This window comes from Eupeodes corollae, chromosome 3 (genome assembly GCF_945859685.1).
Source record: "Eupeodes corollae chromosome 3, idEupCoro1.1, whole genome shotgun sequence".
NCBI classification, from domain to species: Eukaryota; Metazoa; Arthropoda; class Insecta; order Diptera; family Syrphidae; genus Eupeodes; species Eupeodes corollae.
The window spans coordinates 9,307,337-9,327,394 of NC_079149.1; the positions used below are offsets into that span (position 1 = coordinate 9,307,337).

Consider the following 20,058-nt stretch of genomic DNA (forward strand, 5'->3'; position numbering starts at 1 on the left):
TAAACTTGTAACTACGCGACAAGGAAACTTCTCACGCAAAAAGCCATAAATTGCTGGTATATTGTGTCTTGTTTTCTTGTTTTTTTAGAAGGCGATGTGTATAACCAAGTTATAATCTTTAATACCAAAAAAGGTGCAATTGCTGCAAAAGCCGGGAAATCAATAAATTTCTATCATCAGCAACACTTTTCCACTAGCAGTGGAACTATTTTCAACTGAGCTTTGCACTCCGATAATGCAAACTGCACAAATCTTACGAAATCAGAAACGCTTCCACTCTCTTCGAATTTCATTACTATATTTAACCGATTGCTTGCGTAGTCGGTAGATTATGATGACTTAATCCTTCGCGAAAAATGGGTACGTTTGAATCATAACTTTTGATTAAAGTTGTATAATAATTTTAACGATTTGGTCAGCTGTAAAGCGATTCACTATCGGCAAACATTAAACTAATGTCATGACTCATGACACTTGAAATGACAGCTGAGTTCGACAGGTTTCAAATGTCAGCTCTACCAACTTTGAACTATGAAATAAAGTACGCAATAAATGTATATATTTATTATAATTTATTATAAGAAGGGTAAGTTTAACATGTCTGTTATTATACCTGCTACATTACTTGTTGTGTGATTTAAGGTGACTATTTTTTGGAAATCTACTTATTTTGTAGGGTGAAATGGGGTAACTCAATTGAAATAAATACACTGTGCATGATATCAAATAATTAAAATCAATGTATAATTATCAATATATTTGTCTTGTGTAATAATGTTTACTGAGTTCGTGCATAATAAATCCTTAAGTCATATAATCAATCGATACTGTGTACCTAATAATTTATGTCATTCAAGACTCTTTAACTTCGGTTTCACAGTCCACATATGTACGAGCTCGAACCCTATTAAATCCAATAATAGTGAACCACATGGTCATGGCAGATTTTTCTATATTAATATCTCAATTGTCTTCCAGCAGATAATCCTTATTGACGTTGAATTGTTTATTACACTTTGGTACTTCCTTCTAAAAAATGTACACTATGCAATTCACCACCAGACAGACTCTAAACCTCTTTACAAACAAGATTGTATTTTATTTTTCTCTGTCACCCTTATATGTTCGTGTTTGAGTTTAAGTACGTATAGCAGCGTATATAGTATATTTTATAAGGTAGATACAGTTAGTTGTAGCCCATAACACTGTCTTAATCCTAAATTGATGTCACTTTTATTTTGTCCTCCCTATCTCTGTCCTCAATAGAAATTGATTGAAAAATTGATTCTCAGTCCTCTCTGGGCTACTTTAGGGATTAAGAAAAGGATGATATTTCGAAGGTGGACAATGAGCCAATTTATGTAACTTTATTATTACGAACCACAAGGGAAATATAAATAAAAAGAAAGGTAAGAAGTTTTTAAGAGGAAATGGAAACTTTATGTGTACCATTCGAGGAAAACTCGCAAAGAGGATTCTTAAAGAACTTTTCACTGTTTTTCTTTTTCAATAAAAAATGCGTTTTAGATGTAAATGAAGAACTCCATTTTGAAATTATTTTTGAAGATATTTGTGTTTAAGTTTTTTGAAGTTGATTTATTTGTAACTATTTCAAAATAGGTATCATTACAAAATGGTAAATTTCGACTCAACTTTTCGATTGAGTAAGTGAAATAGTGAATTTTTGAACTAGTAAAAAAGTGAATCCTAGGTCCTAGTTGACACAGGACTGTAGCGCCACCTGTGAATCAGTGAATTAGTAAATTCGTGCATTTACAAATTAGTGAATAATTGAACTAGGGAATAAGTGTATTAGTTAAATCAGAAATAAGTGAAACAGTGAATGGTTGAATTGGCGAATAATGAGTTAGTAAATAAGTAAACACAGAATTATTGGAACAGTGAAATAAGAAAATAGAGCTATAAGTGAAATAGCGCATTGTTAAATTAGTGTATTGTAAAATCGGTCAATTAGTGATTTGGTGAATTAGAATTATTATATTATTGACTTAGCGAATTGGTGAGTTGTCAAATAAGTGAACTAGTAAAATAGTGAATTATTGATATGGTGAAAAAGTGAAACAGTTTAACAGTTAAATAGTGAAATAGTCAATAATAGTATGTGAATTAGTGAAATATTAAATTAGTGAATTAGTAATTCAGCGAATTAGTGAAATAATGAAACAGTGAAGTAGTAAAGTAGTGAAATAGAAAAGTAGTGAATTAGCAAACAAGTGAATTAGTAATTTATAGAATAAGTAAATTAGTGAATCAGTGAATGATTGAAATAATGAGTTAGTAAAAAAATAATTAGTAAAAAAAGGTGAAACATTGAAATAGTAAAAACAATGAAATAGTTAAATATTGAATTACTAAATAAAAGAATAAGGAAATCCGTGAATTAGTAAATTAGTGAAATAATTTACTAATAAAGAAATAGCGTATCAGTAAATTCATAAATTCATAAATAATCAAAATAGTTAATTCGTTAATTGTCGTGTTAGTAAATTAGCGAACATTTGAACTAGGGTAAAAGCGAATTATTAATTTAGTGAATAAATGAATTATTAGAGTAGTAAATTGCCAAATCAGTAAATGCGTGAATTGACATATTCGTGAATTTTTTTAGTTATTGAAAAATTAGAAAATTAGTGAAGTAGTGAAATAGAGAAATTGTAATTCACTGAATAAATGAATTGGTGAATCGGCTTATAAGTAAATTAGTGAATTATTGAATAAGTAAATTAGTGACACATAGAGTTAGTTGATTAGGAAATTTGTAATGAGGTAAAAAAGGGAACTAGTAAAAAATAAAACTAATGAGTTATAGAAACTAATAAATACATATTAATATAATGAAATAAAGGAATAATGAATTAGTGAATAAGTGTTTTATTAAACAAGTGAATTAACTAGTGACTTAGAGAATTAGTGTATCAGTAAATTGATGAATAAATAAATTCATAAGGAAGCAAACTAACAAATTGGCGAACTTGCAAATTAAGGAAAAAGTAAAGTAGTAAATAAGTGAATTATTGAATAATTGAAAGAGCAAATTATTGAATTAGTGACTAAATAATAAATAAATAGGGTGGCTCAACAGTCCGTTGAGAATTTTGGCCTAATGACTTACAACTCTCAACCATTCCTGTGTGCTAGTATTGTTGTCAGCGATGGAGGGGACCTACAGTTATAAGCTAAATGCAAACGGCTTAATTAAAAAAAGCACTTGTTATGAGAAGAATTACTCTTGGAGAATTTGTCAATTCCTCGCAAGAAGATGACACAGGTAGAGATCGAACCCAAGACCTCTGGCATGACAGTCGAGCGCATCATGTCACGGGTACTAAATTGACTAAATGAATTAGTTAATAATTGAAATTTAGGAATTAGGGAAAAAGTGAATAAGAAACTAAACAAAATAGGGGATAAGTGATTTAGTGAATGACTTATTTCAGCACCATGTCATTTTTTTCAATTCGTTAAGCATCTGAAACACGTGAGCACTAACAAGGAATTTCGTTGATTAATTGTTATTTTCAAAGTTTTGGAGACTTTGAGATAAGAAGTTTTTATTCAGTATTTCCCTTCTTCAATTTTTTTTGAAAATTAAACTCAAAATTATTTAAAATGTTAAGATATACCCGAGATTTTTCCAATTTCCACTCTGAATTTTTTTTTTTTGATTATTGAAAAATCTTCTTCAAAGATAACATTTATCAATAGGTTCTCTTTTAACAACAAATGTGTTATTCAATAGGTACATATAACTCTCTCTAAACTACTCTTATCTAAAGCCGTTCCATCAACAAATCATCAACAAATCATTCTTGTTTTTTATTTTTACTAAAAAGTCACAATTCCATCATTAATATCGCGCAATTCAAAGTCCGAAAAAGAGGAAACAAAAAGATTAATCGCCATAGCAAAGTACCTACATACATAAGTCAAACTAAAGTGTATAAACATTTTTCGTCTGGCCCATAACTTTTCTGTCTGATGAGTTAATTTGCTTAAACAAAATAAATTGACAAAAACAGAATCAGCTTCAGCACCACAAAAATAAAATACAAAAAAGTACTTAAACCTACATAACATCATATACGCTTACGCTTCAGTTGAACTAATTAGCCTTACGTTGTGAATCCGGCTTTGAATGCACGTTCACGTTCGACTTGTTCGTTGGTTTGTTAGTTCGTTGTTCCGTGCCGTGCCGCTGCCGCCGTTGTCGTTGTCGTTGCTGTTGTAGTCGTCGTCGTCGCGTCTGTCATTAAGTCTTGTCAGTTTGCAGCAGTAGGTATTTTGTATATAAATGTAGACTGCAGTCCGCTTCGCTTCCCCATCTATAAATTCCAAATCACGCGCACTGCATTCACAGATCGCGCGCATTTCGAGCGAGAAAGAAAGATCTTATCGCCAGAATCGATCTGAAATATGGGCATTCCAATTCGGACGGACTTGGAGCAGTCCGGAGAGAGAGGGAGAGGAGCATTCATGCCCGCACATGAGTTATGTGTATGCCCACGTCCGTGATTGCCCCAAGTTATCGACAACTCTGAGCGACGACTCTGCTTGCAGTGCAGCGTCTTGTGACTCTGTGGTATCGACGACGACAACGCGACGACGACAATCGACGATCAACACCGCCGTTCGTTGTGGTTTTCGATTTTGTGACAGCAGTGCGCAATGAAACTGGTTCGCTTTTTGAATGACACGACAGCGACAACCAACAAGCGTCGACCGCGTCAACCGACAACGAGCGACGAGTTCGACGAGACGTCCTTGTGAAAGAGACGCGCTCATATAAAACACTTAAATTATTGACTCTTTTAGAATAAAATTTGATTAAATAAACAAATGCATTCCGATTCCCCATTAGCATTATTATCGGTCCCACAATCACAAAACTCATACCCAATTTGGAGCGGTCATAATAATGGAGGGATTTATGCGATCATTGCATCCGATCCCTGTCAGCTTACTCTGCTGAGTCAAACTCAACCTCAAACAGACCCTGTAGAGGTTAAAAAAGGTTGACACTTCCTCTGAGGAGCTCATCGGTTTACTGCCCTCACAGGTAGCTGAGCTGTAGCCTGTAGCTGCCCAGAATCGAGCCAATTAGCAGCGTTTCTTCTTAAGTCCTAAAAAAGGTGTTCGTCGGTTTCGGTGAGGTCGGCTTTTTGTGACCGATTGATGGATCACCGCAAGCGTGTCGGTCGCTGACGCTGATGTGGTCGTCCATATTGTTGTTCTTTTGCCCTTCTGAGTTCTGTAGAAGTAGGAGGACTAAAAATATTGTGGTCCAGCACCGGAAAGATACTCTTTTATGTGTGTATCAAATGAGAGTGGGTGTTGTTTAAATGCGACACGCAGGTAGTTTCTCATTTCGTTTTATACTACCCATAAAATTCATCGATTGAGATACTCGTACCCGTATAACATCATCAGATTCCAGTTGGTTGGTTAAGTACTTAAGTTAAGTGTACCGCATTTAAAATACCGGCTTTCCGAAAACAGATCTTAATTTACATTATGAATTGGATACTTAAATACGATTTTTATGTTGCATGTTTTTGTTTTATTATAATTATTTTTTGCAAGAGTATCTGTAGTTTGTTTATCTTTTGATTGAATCTAAATTGAGAGTTTTAAATTAAATCTGAAACTTGCTGTGTTCAAAGTTGTTTAAGTTGTATAACCCACGTTCAGATGTGAAATAATTTAATTGGGTGATGTTTTTTTTTTACCAAAAAAGGAAGGAAAGTCGTTAGTTATGCATTTCAAAGTAATTTATACCTTTTGTAAGTACATAACATGCAGTAATGGTTAATTGAAAAAAGTTCAACATTTTAAGTACTTATACAAGTTTTTGAGCCCCTTCTAAAATTCGATGAGGCAGGCACTCAAGTTTATCTCTTTAAAAACAAAAATTAGTAAATTTTCGGTACCGTCAGAAAACGAAGTTTATTTTCTTCTACTTCAAGTATTTCCTCCTTAAGTAAAACGGGTCTTATTTATTACCTCATAACACTTCATCTACTTCCCTTCGAAGATTGAAGAAAAATATAAATTACTTAAATAACCTTTGTTTTTGAATATTGATTTCTTAATTATAAATTTAAAAAAATAAATTAAGAAACATTTCTAGATACCTTGAATTTATCAAAATATTTCTGAATCTTTTTACCTCAACATTTTTGTATTTCATTATTTTTTTTTATTTCTAAGTTAGGCACCTATCCTGTTAAATAAACATCGGTTGTTGTTTTGATAGCTTAAGAAATTTAAATAAAAATGCATTACAAAAATATTGTTGGCAATAATTTTGTGTATAATTTAGTATTTTTTTAGATATGATTTCCATTCGATGAGTCGAATTTTTCAATACTTTTTTTTTTTAAATTAATCAGGATGTTTGGCGTCAATGGCGGCTTCATAAGGCAATGACTTAATATATTTTCATGAGAAGTAATCAAGAGGAGTTAAGAAGCTCACACGAGGGGCTATTTAACAGGACCTTTTCCGAAAACAAAGTTGTTTAAAATTGATTTTTAATTTAATTGACCAGTTCCGCGTCTTGCTGGAACCAAAAGACGTAGATGTTTAAATAATTATTTTTGGAAACAAGAAATCTCACAGCATTGCTTCATAGAACACGCCATATTTAGCATAACAACTCCTCATTCCTTATATCAAAACAAATTAGGACCGATGATGGCGCCTAGATGTAAGCGGCATTGAAAATGGATATTCGTTAATAATTCTTAGAGGCCAATTTTGCGTATTTACGAATGAACGAATTTCCCTATAACGTGAAGCTGTTTCAACCAAGTTTAAAAATTGTACGGCTAGCAAAAGATATCCTTCATCGCAACTTCTAATGCACCGAAAAAGACACCCAATATTATTAACCTATTCTTTTCATAAAATCTATTTAAAGGTATCTTTTTTATAAGGATGAATGTTTAATATAACTAGGGTGCTATTTTACGATTCTCAGACTTTTCTGCACTTATAGACAATAGCGCGAAAGTATGAAGGTTTTGATAATTTCAGAATAATTTTCAATCTTGACAAGTTATTAACTTTAGTTTAACAGTTCTGTAGTTTATTTCAAGATGATTTTGTTTAAGTGATTGTGTTTTAATATCGTATTGAAATTTGAAATATTAAATACCAGGCTGTAGCTGGTTCCTTAACCATTTCTTGCCAGTTTAGTTTGTTTTTGAAAGAATTATTTTTGTACCTTAACGTACATGTTTCACTTGTGTTCCGACAGAAATAGCAGCTTTTAAAGTGCGTTCTTTTATCACTTATAAACATTCCAATAATGTAGACTTGTAGAACTGATGTCAAGGTTTATTTACAATATAAAATTCGGATCGGACCGAATTATTAACTCGGTCATTAAACTGTATCTGTATCACAAAATTCTGTATGCTTAAATTACTTGTCAAAACTCTGTACAGTCAAAATACTGTAGGACAAAATTATGTTGGTGTTTCAAAATTATGTCTGTTCAAAATTCTACATTTTAAAATCATGTTAATAGGCTTAAGAAAAAAAAATCGTTTAGTAATCCAAAAACTAATTGATAATATTCCTTTTTAACCTATATTTAAAGTATTTTGATGTTGATGCAGAATATTCAAAAAATTATCAAATTATAATTAGCGAATTCAACTAAATTTATATGAAATTTTATAGTATCGTTTTAAAAAAACTGAAGAACAAATATTTGTCTCACGATAACTCCAAATTAATTTTATACAACTGATACAATTTTGAGAAAAATTGAAAATTGTTTTTTTTTTTTTTTTACAAACAACATTACTAAAAGTTGGTAAAATTGATTTTCGGCTGTAAGCAAAAATTAGAGATATGTTGTTCCTCGAACGTGGTTCTCGGAACCACAATGAAAGAACTAACTTTTAATCTTTACAAAATAAAATGAAACTTTATTTAATATATTAATTTATGGAAGAGTTATCTGTTGCACCAGCACAAGGTAGTTTCTTTTGTGTCCTGCTCCTGTTCTACCGACTCGGATGAAAGATACGATCGAAATGGCTGAGAGAAAAGCGGAAATGCAAAATGTCTGCATTCTGTGTTCTTACATGGTTTACTTAGATTTGAGCTTTAGATTTTGATGAATGACATTGAGCTTTAGATTTCGATAGATAACATTGAGCTTTGAAATATGAATGCTTATTTAAGGTGTACACTACGGATATTCCCTTCAAACTTATAAAAAATATTTGTATTTTAATATTCAGTAAAGTTTTCATAAGAGTTCAATATTCTATATTCAATGTTTTTATAAAAAAATAATAATCTACAAAAAATACTACACACAATTGTTAAAAACTGATGAAGATATTGACATCAAAATGATATCATTCTATGCTTAATTTTCTTTAAGGTTACGTTTTAAAAATACTGTAATCTGTATTTTTGTATATAAAAAACAATACTTTTATTAAATTGGTACTAAAAATCGTAAAAATCTCGATATAGAAATCAAACTTATTTCATCATATGCAAATATTGTTAGCTACTTTTAGTTATTTTTTTTAGAAAAAAAAAATCAATTGAAAACTTTTTTTTACAAAACATGAAGAATTACAAAAACAACAAAAGACTGATAAGAAATGTTTTTCAACTCAAGTGATATAAGAACAAATACAAATATTGAATTAACATTTTTGTATCTCACACAAAATATTGTTAAAGTTTTCAAAAGGTCGACAGACGGGCAGGGATAGAAATTGTCACTGTTGGTCGCTTTCTAGCCTTTTTTATCAAATTGATTTAAATACCAAAACCGTGTATATGCTTTTGTTAAAACATGCAGCAAAAAAAGTTTACCAAATTTCCTTCGAGCCGGATTTGAACCAGCGACCTATGGATGTCAGCTTATTCGAATTATCTCTTCTACAGTCCACCGCTCTACCAACTGAGCTATCGAAGGTACTTGAAGTTGGCTCAGTCAAAAAACGACCGCCATATTTGGCTTTAAAAGATAACCATGTGACAGTGAGTACCTACAGTTATACATTACATAGTATAATCAATTAAGTTCATTCTCATTTTGGCTTTGATGATATGGCAAAGTCTGCTAAGTTTTCGCGTATTTAAAAGTGTGATCAGTGTGACCATTCTATATTAAATATGTGAAGAAATGTAAACATAAGTAAAGATATGTTTTGCTTTTGATTGATAATTGAGTGTGCTATTCTAATTGTCGTTGGTAGTATAGCAGAAATAGTAAAAATGATTTTTATTAAAATTTTTAACATGATAGTTTGGTATACTTTTTTCACAAAAGAGCATTAATATTTTTGTAATACAAAGGATGAATTGATTTATAGCCAAGCTTACATTATTAACATATAAACAAAACTAATAAAAGAAATATGTATAAAATATAAACAACAATATATAACATTAAGAGCAAAATGTTAAAGATTCGTATATGATTTTATTTCGATACTTATAATATACAGTTTTTAATTAGAAGTAAAGAAGTTTTTAACTGTTGCCATTTAGAATTCACTGATATTTTTCTCCAGAAGGTATTTTTTTTTAAAATTGAGATTCTGATTGGCTTGAAAATAGGACCCGATGCCAACATATTTCTTTCCTAGTTCTCAAATTGCACAAAGTTCATACATTCCGTGTTTTGCTTAGTTATGTCAAGGGCGGATCCAGACTTTTAATCAGGGTTGGTCATGCACTTAACATAAAGACGAGTTTTCACTCAGCGCTTTAAAATGGTCTTTAATGTTCTGTAAAGGAGGCTAACAAAATTTAAATAACATAATGTATATCTTAACCTTAAATGCACACATTTCTGGGGCTAAAGTGACAACCTTAGTTTTTAAATTATTTAAGAACGCTTTTGTTCAGCAATGTACATATATGACGTTTTTTTTTAGTTGAGAGTACAGCTCGAACTGTCAAAAAAATAATTTTGTTTCTTTTTGAGCTCTGATCGTTCAGAGCTTTAAATTTAGTTCTGAGCATGTTCAGAGCGCGTTTTGTGAGCTTAAAATAAAGTAACAGAGTAAATGGAGTAAAATGCTGAACACAAACAATTTTAAATTTGAAAGTCGGGAAATTAAAAAAAATTATAGTCAAAACAATAAAATTGACGGAAGAGGCTGGTCGCTCTAGTGTAGAATGTATGATAATTTAGAAAAAAGTAATTGCATAAAGCATTTTTATGAATCAAATTTATTTTAAATGGGCCAACGTTTTGACTGTTTTTCAAATCATGACAGTTTAGTGCTCAAGTTGTTTCATAATTAAATCAGAGAGCTCTGATCGTACTCTGCTCAGAACTATACTTTGTTCGCTGAGACTCTGCTCAGTGCCAATAGTCTAACTATTTAACTTGGTCGACTCTCTACATATGAAAGCATTCCCAGATTCCAACAGTTTTCTTAATATGTCATATTTAATAGCCAAACACAATGGTTTAGGGAGTTTTTGTTGCTTTCACATAGAAATATAAGAAATTATTTTGATACGTAGGTTTTTTCCAAAAAGTATATATGTATGTACATATTTTTTTGTTGCCATTTCTATTAATGCGAAAAAACGCTACAAAAATTCAAGAACTCAAAAAAAGAATCTGATATCAAGAATTGTCTGCCTTTTCTGACGTAGTTTTCTCGGACTCAATTTTCTACTCGTTGATGATTGGGGCTAGAATATTTTTTGATCTTAAATAAGTTAACAAATCTTAAAATTTGTGGAGAAAAAAATGTTAGTTAGTCAGTTCAACACAATGTCACTTTTGCTGTTTTTGGGACATTTAAATTTTTGACATTCGTATTTAAATCTCAGTTCTAGAACATCTTAACGGAATTCACTTGAAAAAGTAAATTTCTGCAATTTTTTATGATCAAAATTTGTATTCAACAAAAAATCAATTTTAAAAGAAATATAATGCACGAACGGATCGCTAGAACTTCCTAATTTCTTCAAAAAAGTCTGTTTAAAAATATAAAAATATTTCCCATATTTTAAGATTTAAAAATGTACCTGCAAAAAAAAATTTTCATAAAAACTTAAATGCCATTTAATTTTTCAAAAAACCTTGATTAACTTCATTTTGTTTTCGAAAATCATTGGAGCGTTTTTTTTTTTTTAAGTAATTTTTATACATACAATTTTTAATTTAGTCTTTAAAATATGTTTGGTAAGCAGTGCTTATATTTTGCTTTTAAATTTCGTTAAACAAAGTGGACATTATTGAAATCAGTCGATTAGTTCCTGATAAAACTTAAAAACAAAATAACGGTTTTCTGCGTGGTACCTTTTTGGAGCAATACTAAAATGTTTTTCTTCTAGAAAGAAGCTGAATTAAGAAAAAAAATATATACATAGACACTTTTAAAAAATCTATCGGTTCATTTAAAAATTCTTAACCAAACAATTTGTATGGGGACTGCTGGTATTTTTCATATTAAAACAAATGAAAAAAAAACACTTTAAGCTAATCGGCTGAAAACCTTAATTTCAATGGGCCAGCACAGACAGACCCTTTTTTCGACTTTTCTACCATCGTAATGTTGATTCGATTTTTATGTATGTAGTTCAGGTATGTCCCAAGTAATAATTACTTCAATGTTCACTATTAACATATGTGCATCAAAACAATTATATTGAACTGAAGGCTTGTTTCAGGAATTTAAAGGCAACTTAATTTAAAATTGACGATCTCTTATTCAAGACTTCTTCTTAAAAACCTGAATATTTGCTCTTTTTCTAAGAAAGAAATTTTATTAGAAAATATGTTAAGTCATTACTAAAGTTAAACAGATGTTAGTAGTTTTTGACAGGAAATCACTTTTTGGTGAATGTCGTTAAATTACTAACAAATCCTTAGATCAAATCTTTGCTTAAACAAGTTATCTGTATATAAGCAAGATGGTTAATATGACCCCCCTCTGAATCGTTTATTGGTCAAAATTTGATGAAATTGTTCAAAGGTTTTGGAATAGGGTTGAATTTCCGATTCATATTATTTTCTTGGTCCAGTCTTCAGTTAAAAGTGGTACTTTTGGCAACAAATAAAATATTGATTAAATCTCTAAATTTCATCCAGAAAATGTTTTAATAATTAGTTATAGTAGCTTCTTATTTGACTTTGTTCGTTGAAAGTATTTCCTTAGGCTTATTTTTAAAAATTTTACATTTAATAGTTGGAGTGGATACATCATGTTCAAGGCTCAGCCTTCTCCATTCTGAAAAAATTGTGCATTTTAAATATCCCATAGAAGTTTCTGTAATATGTAATTTGTCGAATTGAACATTTAAAAATTAACAACTACAAGAAACAGTACGCAAAATTGGTAAAAATTGATGTTCGATTCTCGAAATGTCGTGAATAAATGAAGGTATTGACCTCAAAATGATTTCATTCTGTAATGAATTTTCTTAAAAAAATCCAATCTGTATTTTTTTTATAAGAAATAAAAACTTTTAAGAAATGCTACTAAAATTGGTTTTTGACTAAAAATCTCGTTAACAGAAATAGATTTAAAAATCAAGCTATTTCATCACATTCAAAATATTGTTGATAATTTTTAGTTATTTTTTAATAAAAATTTAACTGACAACTTATTTAAAAAAAGCACAAAAACTTACAAAATTAAAGTTTTCGTGTTTTGTAAAGAAAATTCTCAGTTGAATGATTCTTAAAAATTTAAAAATTACCAACAACATTTTGCTTATAATGAAATAGTTTTATTCGAAAATCAATTTTTATTAAAGAGATTTTTAGTCAATTTTTACCAATTTTAATATTTTCTATTGTTCACGATATATAGGGATTCGATCATCAATTTGTACCTAATTTTTGTACTATTTTTTGTATTTAATTTTTACCAAAAAAAATCCCCCAATGTAAGGACGTACGTACACACGCACGCACAGACATCGCTCTAAAAATCTTTTATTTCGACTCTAGGGACCTTAAAAAGTCGAGCAAAGTCAAAATTTCAGTTCTACGAATCGGACCGATTACAATAACTTCCTATGGGAAGTTAACAAGGAATGGTTTTCGACTCAAGATTAGGAGAATAAAGGAAGATATTGACTTCAAATTATTTATCTCAAAAAAAATATTGCAAGAATATTTTGTTAAAGTTTTAAGTAAGACAAATCGACAGACGGAATGGAATGTTTTCAAGGTTTTCTTATTTGCAAGGCGATGGGTAGGATGTTTTAAAGTCAAGGGTAGATATACACGTAAAATGGGGATTTATCAATTTCAAGGTGCAATTTGTAAGTTGTTGTGTGGCAGTCTTAATATTTTTTTTCAAAAAACCGTAAGAGTTGTTCTACTTCATACACTAGATGGGCTGATCACTGCGGACTTATTATTAATTGTCGAAAAACAGAACTTGTCCTTTCTACAAGATCCCAGTAATTTTACCTCCTTCAATAAAAGGTGTATCACTTATTTTTACCAATGAAGCCAAATATCTTGGTCTGATATTGGACAAAAAATTAAATTGAAAAACTAATATTGAGGAAAAAAAGCTCCAGCAGCTCTTTTCCTTTGCAAGAAAGCCATAAAAAGCAAATGGGCTTTTCAACCTCGCATAACCTATTGGCTATACACATTGGTCATCCGACCAATACTTATGTACGGGGTTGCAGTATAGTAGACTGCACTGGAGAAAGTCACATATTACGCTAAACTCAGCAGAGTCCAACGCTCTGCATGTCTTCAGCAACCAATTGGGAACGAGTACAGCTATAATAGAATGACTACACTAATCCGAACCCCAATTTGATCAAAGAGGTTTTCTCCTGGCTAAGAGAAAACGTGATATCAACTTCTGATATCTGAATCTTCTCTGACAGTCAGGCTGCTATTACATTACTTGACAGTGTCTAAACCAAATCTCAAACGGCCCTCGATTGTCGATAGTCTCTTATGGAGATGGCGCAGCAATTTAACATTCAAATCTGTTGGGTGCCGGGCCACAGATACATCACAGGAAATTGTAGAGCCGATGAACTCGCTAAAATGGAACCGTAACACCTATTTCAACCGAAAGGGAGAAGATAGCTATACCGATAGCTGCATGTAAACTCATGCTAAAAGAAACAGCTTTTGCGATAGCAAACTCTAGGTGGCACAATTTACCAACATGCACAGGCACAAAACTCATATGTCTTTCACTGGACCTAAAGCGCTCTAAAGACTTGTTATCTCAAAGCAGACTTTATATTAGCTCCCTAATAGGTGTCCTTACGGGACACTGTTTTATAGGCAGGTAGGAGCTTTATGGACGACACTCTGCTCTTTCACTAAGACGCAAACTTCATCTGGTAGGCTACTCTTTTGATAATCCCAATGAACTAGCTAAAAAGGATAGCAAATATCTTCTTCGCTTTTTAAGAAGCTGAAAATGGTTCGACTAGTAAGAAGTAATTCTCTAGATTCATGTGGTATCACAATGAGCTTTTTCTTTTGGCCTAAGTGCGTGGATTCTAAATCCGTAACCACTTCAACATTACCTAACCTTCAAATTCGAGAATAATAGCAGACTTCTTTTGCATATCACATAATTATTCGTAAGATCAATCATAAATTCTGTATTTTGTACTTGGATCTATATTTCGGTCGCAAAAGACAGTTTTCCAATAACAGTTTATCAAGCGTTTGGATTTTTTACGCTTTTTTTGTAAATTCATTTAAAATAATAGCGTTTGAGTTTTCAAAACACCGAGGTATTTATATAACTTTACAATTTGCAGATTTTCAGTATTACAAGTCCAACGTTCATTTCTTACAAAACGACTGGTCCGCCATTATTTCTGTTTTAGATGTTTTTATTTGTAGGCTTCACAGCATTCATAAACGTTTATAATCTGGAGCATGTTGGACAATTTTGATGGCAAAACAATGACATTGTCAATTGCAGTAACATTTGTATGGACATACCATCAAAAAGAATTTTTCCCAGAAGAACCGTACTTAGATCATCTTATTAAATTGGGAAGAGGAGTGGACTCAAAAGTCATCCCTGCCTTACACCAGTTTTTGGTTCTAGCCAATTCAAAAGAAAATTTACATCCCAAACCATCTGACATATTTGTTTACCTAGTTTCTCAAAGATTCTTAACATTTTTGTTGAGAATTCAAGCTTGATTCGGTTGACACTTTGAAGTATTAATTTTACCAACTTAAAATTGAAATCAAAACAAATTAAGAAACGTACATATGATGTTATCTCGTTTTTAATAATTATATAAATAATGACATTTTATCAAACTAGTTTTGTTACACAAATACCTATTAAACAAACAAAGCAATTCCAATGAATATAACTAGCTTCATACAGATATAGATATCAATACCCGTATTCAGAAAAATCAACAAAACGTTTAGGTAGGTACTCAGATTAAATGCCCAAATTAATTAACTACGTTCACTGAAACTGAAATCAAGTGGTTTCTAATTTTCAATTCCAAAAAACTAAAAGAGAAGAAAAAAAAACGACAAACAATTTGTTATCAGCATAAAAAGCCAGATAATGATTTCCAAAAATAAAAGAAATCTCATTCAAATCCCAAACGAACAGCACAATCAACTCAATCCACAAAAAGTATCTATAGGAATACCTACCTACATCCCATTCACTTCGCAATCATCATAAAAGAAAAAAAAAACCAGCGCCATTCGAGATTGGGATTAATGAAGGAATAATTTTCACCAATGTTCAGCTTCGTGTTATTTCTGTTGTTGTTGTTCTTTTTCTGGTTTTATTTTTATTTTTATATTTATTTCGGCAACGAAGAATGGTCCCACGTCCCACTGTAAACGTTGTTTGCCTGGTGAACGTGATCAGCCGTCACAACACAAAACAACTGCAACTGTTGGTTTGGTTCGGCTGGTACGGGTACGGGTACCGGTACGGGTCGATGCGTGAACTCCACGGGACGCCATTAATAACACTTAAGTCGCCTGCTATACCACTTCTCGTTTGAGTCCTTTCCGTTCACACCACACTCCGCGTCCCAGCACCATTTTCCGAAATTTTCTCGTTTTCGATTACCGACCGACACACGCACCAGTGTGTATTTCTGTACCTAGTGCTTTAGCGTAACGTAAACTGCCCCAGAGGCGCTCGGGTTTGGGTTCGAGTTGGTATAATCCTTTTGTGAAGATTGCTTCAGGGCATACAATGCCACCACTTTTTCCTTTTCCCCTTTCCACATCCTTCTTTCCATCTCATCCGCTTTGCCGTCTGATAAAGTCGTGTCGTTGTCCTCGTCGTCGTTCGTCGTTCGTCGGTCGTTGTCTGCTTTTATGTTGATTTCGTCGAAGTAAATTGCTCGGAAAATCTCTGGCACGTCATTGATTGCTTTTTCAATACAGGGAAAAACTATTTCCCGAAAAATAAACCCAGAGTTTATGCCTGCTTCTTCTCAAATTGATAGCTCGATGTCGGCGCAAACTTATGCTGGACCCTTTTATTTTGTTTCGCTTCTATTTTATTTTATTTTATTAATGAATTTAAATTTTCTAAATCATCATTAATTGGTGATTTGTGATTGAAAAACAAAAACGAAAACACAAATCCTCTCGTGGTGCTGGTGGACGCGGAGGCGCAAAAAGATTAACCAATTTCCTTCGAGCCGGATTTGAACCAGCGACCTATGGATATCCGCTTTATTCTTCACTTTTTCTCTTCTACAGTCCACCGCTCTACCAACTGAGCTATCGAAGGCACTTGAAGTAAGCCCACCAGACTAACGACCGCCATATTTGGCTATACAAAAGATTACCAGAAGGTACCTATGGCGTATAATCAACAATCAATTATGCACCTTTCACTTTTTGTTGTTGTTGTTGTGATTGCGCTGACCATACAAAAATAATTTTTTTGTTGGTTTTACCTGTGAGAAAATCTTCAACTGGAATAACGGTTTTCATCGCCTTCGATAGCTCAGTTGGTAGAGCGGTGGACTGCAGTCGTTATTTGACCTCCAACGAGTGTAGAAGTGTTTTCATTTATAATTATTTCCAAGTTAAACAGTGCAAGTAAAGTTTTAAGTAAAGTTGGCAGTTTGCCACCAACAAAAATAATAATCTGATAGCCCAGTGGAAGTGGCGTCCGGAAGCAGATCCAAGGGTCGTGGGTTCGATTCCCAGCCGGAGTCAACGAAAAATTTAATTGCTTTTTTTCACAACAGAGAAATTGTTGATTTTATCTGTTGGGAAGAAAAGCAGATGGAGAAGGAGAAAAGAGCAGGGGTATCGAAAGATACCTCTGCCAACATATCAGGCGATGTTGCGGTGGTGCCAGCAGCGGTACTAAAATCAACCGCAACAACATCAGGTCAGGCTTCTGACCAGTCAACGTCAAGAATTCAAAAAAGAAAATTAAAAAAACAGAGCCCAAACAAGGTAAAAAGAACGAATTCAGCTAAGCGGCAGGCCAATAAAAAAAAAATGGAAGGGAGTGGTAAAGGGGGCTTTACCACTGAAAGTGACTTCTCAGACTATGCTGAGTCTGAGAAAACGGAATACATTTCCGAAGGTGGAGAGGGCCACTACAGGTCTCCGAATAATAGGTATGCAATCCTATCGGAGCCAGAGCCAGTGCCGTCAACAAAGAAGGTGTTGGAGGGAGAGGGGGACCTCCAAGAAGAAACAAAACTGGTGGAGGCCCTGCAAGCCAAACAGGCCGCCATCAGCCAGTTTGAGCAAAACCTCAAAAAGCTTAAGGAGGAAATGGAGCCCCTCCTTAGACAGTTAAAGCTGAAGCAAGAGGCGCGCCGCCAAGAAGAGGCGGCTCAAAGGCAACAGCAACAAAAACAACAGGAAAACAAAAAAAAGCAACAACAACAACAGCAGAAACAACCACAGCAGCAACAACCACAAAACAAGCCCGCTTCCAAAATCTCAGGAGCGGAGCAGTTTAAAAAGACATCGCCAGCAACAGCAGGCCCAAGTGTTGAGGGCCCAACAACCTCAACAAAAGCCAAACAACGGCTTCAAGAAGAGCCAAAACAGCCGCAGCAACAACCAATCCTGCAGCAGCAGCAACAGCAACAGCAGCAGAAACAGCAGCAGCAGAAACAGCAGCAGCAGCAGCAGCAACACCAGAAACAACCACAGCCCAAGAAGGAGAAGGTGCCACCTATTAGGACCTACCGGGTTGACTTACAGGACATAAAACAGGTATGTAAGTCGGCCACTAAGGGCAAATTCCTTATAAAAATTTTGAATGAAAAAGAAAAGAGATATTCGGTCCAGTGCTTCTCACTGGCCGAATACAAACTAGTGAAAGAGTTACTAATAGAGGCCACAGCTGAGTTCTTCAGCTATACGCCTAAGAGCGAAAAATTCAAGACGGTCCTTCTGAAGGGCATAAGTTCCTGCACGGAACCGGAGGAGCTCTTAGCAGAGCTCCGCCAAAAAGCCAGTGACGATCTCGATTTTATCGGGGTCAAGCCTTTCACTACGGTGAAGTCAAGACGAGGGGGTTATAGGCTGCCAATGTTCCTCGTAACATTATCGCCCCAAAGCAGTTTGAATAGTGTCGAGAGAATCGTATCTCTCGACAATCAAGCTGTACGCTGGGAGACATTAAAAAGGCACGATGACATTCTACAATGTACGAAGTGCCAGAGGTTTGGCCATGCCAATGCCAACTGCAATATGCAGTTGCGTTGTGTCAGGTGCGGAGAAACCCACAAAGTAGGAGAATGTAAGCTGGGGAATGAGCGGGTTGAGGATTTGACCCTGCTCAAGTGTGTCCTTTGTGGAAACCAAGGGCACCCGGCTAGCTATAGGGGTTGCCCTAAGGTCCAGGAAATGAAACAGAAACAGGCCAGTCAAAAAGCCGAAATAAGTCGAACAGTTCGACAGGCTCCAACACAAAAATTCGTGGATCCCAAATTCTCTTACGCCCAAATGGTGTCAGGGAGTGGAAACACGAGACAGGCTCCACCAACGGTTGCCCCAAAGGCCCCTGTGCCTAAGGCACCAGAGGTGCAGCCTGACATTGTAGCCTTGTTGTTGAGCATTCAAGGTCAACTAACAGGACTGCAAAGTCAGATAAAGGAGCAAGGCAAAAGGGTAGATCATCTCTACTCTTTGTTGCCTGGCCTGGCGCAACTAAGACCATAATGGGCGCGCTGCCGGAGACGCGCCTAAAAGTTCTAGCTGTGAATGTAAATTCACTGATTAGGATTGAACGAAGAGCCAATATGTTCCAATTGTTGAAAGACTACAGTCCCGATGTGTTTATGGCTAGCGAAACTAAGCTAAACCACAACCACAAATTGACTCATAAAAATTACAATATCGTAAGAAGAGACCGGCCCGACTCCACTCAAGGGGGCGGTGTCGCTCTCTTTATACGAAAAGGCATTAATTATAAAGTCATATACAACAATGAATTGCGAAAGCTCAAGACGCTAGAAGTTTGCGTCGTATGCATCTCTCTCTCTCAAGGGAAGCGGATGTATATGATTGCGGCTTATGCGGCTGGAGCTCCGCAGGTTACTTACTTTGCTTCAGAACTCGAGATTCTTTTTAGGGAACTTAAACTGAGCTTGGAAGAAAACTATTTTATCTTGGCCGGTGATTTGAACGCAAAACATGAAGATTGGGGAAATCAACATAGTAATCCCAGAGGTAATCATCTTTTTAATTTGATGAATCTTTACAGCGTTGAATATGGCGTCGACCTGCTGGCTACTGAAAGGCCATCGTATCCAAGAAGCGGCTCCTTTCTGGACCTTTTGCTGTACGACACCAGACTGACAGTTACAGACAAAGTGGGTAATCACCCGCGAAACTGCTTACAGACAGTCGAGTACGACAGTGATCACTGCGGACTGGCTGCTGTAATGCAGATTCCGAACGAACGCGTGGAGTTGGAGGAATACGTTCCAACGCATTCTTACAATTACAGTAAGATGCGGTGGCCTCGTTTCACCAATGCCCTAGCGAGAGAACTTCGTTCGAGTGACATAGCCCCACCAAACAACAGAAACCTGACAAATACAGAAATCGAC

At 34.1% G+C, this 20,058-nt stretch overlaps 2 non-coding genes across 2 annotated transcripts; both read right to left on the reverse strand.

The window, feature by feature from the left end:
* Nucleotides 1-8,874: 8,874 nt before the first annotated feature.
* Trnay-gua (transfer RNA tyrosine (anticodon GUA)) lies at nucleotides 8,875-8,971 on the reverse strand. The gene is made up of 2 exons: nucleotides 8,935-8,971; nucleotides 8,875-8,910 (listed from the first exon to the last, which is right to left on the reverse strand). It is a non-coding gene; the product is annotated as a tRNA-Tyr (tRNA).
* A 7,685-nt stretch (nucleotides 8,972-16,656) lies between these two features.
* Nucleotides 16,657-16,757, reverse strand: Trnay-gua (transfer RNA tyrosine (anticodon GUA)). Its single transcript has 2 exons — nucleotides 16,721-16,757; nucleotides 16,657-16,692 (listed from the first exon to the last, which is right to left on the reverse strand). It is a non-coding gene; the product is annotated as a tRNA-Tyr (tRNA).
* Between the last annotated feature and the right edge of the window lie 3,301 nt (nucleotides 16,758-20,058).